This window comes from Oncorhynchus nerka, linkage group LG12 (genome assembly GCF_034236695.1).
Source record: "Oncorhynchus nerka isolate Pitt River linkage group LG12, Oner_Uvic_2.0, whole genome shotgun sequence".
In the NCBI taxonomy this organism is placed as follows: Eukaryota; Metazoa; Chordata; class Actinopteri; order Salmoniformes; family Salmonidae; genus Oncorhynchus; species Oncorhynchus nerka.
Genome location: NC_088407.1, coordinates 9,373,051 through 9,375,550, shown reverse-complemented (window position 1 = coordinate 9,375,550; position 2,500 = coordinate 9,373,051).

Here is a 2,500-nt window from a genome sequence, read left to right as displayed (position 1 = left end):
GCTCGCAATGAGTCGTCGAGCCACGGAGCGGGAGGGGAGGACCGAGCCGGCCTGGAGGATAGGGGACATAGAGAGTCAAAGGATGCAGAAAGGGAGGAGAGGAGGGTTGAGGAGGCAGAAGAATCAGGAGATAGGTTGGAGAAGGTTTGAGCAGAGGGAAGAGATGATAGGATGGAAGAGGAGAGAGTAGCGGGGAGAGAGAGCGAAGGTTGGGACGGCGCGATACCATCCGAGTAGGGGCAGTGTGGGAAGTGTTGGATGAGAGCGAGAGGGAAAAGAATACAAGGTAGTGGTCGGAGACTTGGAGGGGAGTTGCAATGAGGTTAGTGGAAGAACAGCATCTAGTAAAGATGAGGTCGAGCGTATTGCCTGCCTTGTGAGTAGGGGGGAAGGTGAGAGGGAGAGGTCAAAAGAGGAGAGGAGTGGAAAGAAGGAGGCAGAGAGGAATGAGTCAAAGGTAGACGTGGGGAGGTTAAAGTCGCCCAGAACTGTGAGAGGTGAGCCGTCCTCAGGAAAGGAGCTTATCAAGGCATCAAGCTCATTGATGAACTCTCCGAGGGAACCTGGAGGGTGATAAATGATAAGGATGTTAAGCTTGAAAGGGCTGGTAACTGTGACAGCATGGAATTCAAAGGAGGCGATAGACAGATGGGTAAGGGGAGAAAGAGAGAATGACCACTTGGGAGAGTTGAGGATCCCGGTGCCACCACCCCGCTGACCAGAAGCTCTCGGGGTGTGCGAGAACACGTGGGCGGACGAAGAGAGAGCAGTAGGAGTAGCAGTGTTATCTGTGGTGATCCATGTTTCCGTCAGTGCCAAGAAGTCGAGGGACTGGAGGGAGGCATAGGCTGAGATGAACTCTGCCTTGTTGGCCGCAGATCGGCAGTTCCAGAGGCTACCGGAGACCTGGAACTCCACGTGGGTCGTGCGCGCTGGGACCACCAGATTAGGTGGCCGCGGCCACGCGGTGTGGAGCGTTTGTATGGTCTGTGCAGAGAGGAGAGAACAGGGATAGACAGACACATAGTTGACAGGCTACAGAAGAGGCTACGCTAATGCAAAGGAGATTGGAATGACAAGTGGACTACACGTCTCGAATGTTCAGAAAGTTGAGCTTACGTAGCAAGAATCTTATTGACTAAAATGATAAAAAATGATACAGTACTGCTGAAGTAGGCTAGCTGGCAGTGGCTGCGTTGTTGACTTTGTAGGCTAGCTGGCAGTGACTGCGTTGTTGATTCGGGGGCTAGCTGGCTAGCTAGCAGTGTTGATTACGTTACGTTGCGTTAAAAGAACGACAATAGCTGGCTAGGTAACCTAGAAAATCGCTCTAGACTACACAATTATCTTTGATACAGAGACGGCTATGTAGCTAGCTATGTAGCTAGCTACGATCAAACAAATCAAACCGTTGTACTGTAATGAAATGAGACGAAAATGTGATACTACCTGTGGAGCGAGGCGGAATGCGACCGGGTTGTTGAGTTCTAATCGGTAGACGTTGGCTAGCTGTTGGCTAGCTAGCAGTGTCTCCTACGTTAAGGACGACAAATAGCTGGCTGCGTTGTTGATTCAGGGGCTAGCTGGCTAGCTAGCTAGCAGTGTTGATTACGTTACGTTGCTTAGTAAAAGAACGACAATAGCTGGCTAGGTAACCTTTGATAGAAAATCGCTTAGTAGATTACACAATTATCTACACAATTATCTTTGATACAGAGACATAATGGCTATGTAGCTAGCTATGTAGACGGTGGGCGTTATGCGACTGCTCGCTAGCTGGCTAGCTGCTGGGCAGATACGTTAGAAATATCACGACGAAATACGATAATTACGCAGATTATCTTTGATACAAAGACGGCTATGTAGCTAGCTAAGAAGAAATTGCTAAGATTAGACAAATCAAACCGTTGTACTATAATGAAATGTAATGAAATGTAATGAAAAGTTATACTACCTGCAGACCGAGTTACAGAACTTAGTGCAGACCGACAGAACTGCGGATGCTTACTGAACTCGTTACAGAACTTACTGCTCGCGACTTAGTGGAGACATATCACTTAGTTACAGAACTTAGTGAAGAAATATCACTTAGTTACAGAACTAAGTGAAGACATATCACTTAGTTACAGAACTTAGTGAAGACATATCGCTTAGTTACAGAACTTAGTGAAGACATCACTTAGTTACAGAGTTAGTGAAGACATATTGCTTAGTTACAGAACTTAGTGAAGACATATCGCTTAGTTACAGAACTTAGTGAAGATATATCACTTAGTTACAGAACTTAGTGAAGACATACCGCTTAGTTACAGAACTTAGTGAAGACATATCGCTTAGTTACAGAACTTAGAGAAGACATATCGCTTAGTTACAGAACTCAGTGAAGACATATCGCTTAGTTACAGAACTCAGTGAAGACATATCGCTTAGTTACAGAACTTAGTGAAGACACATCACTTAGTTACAGAACTTAGTGAAGAAATATCATTTAGTTACAGAA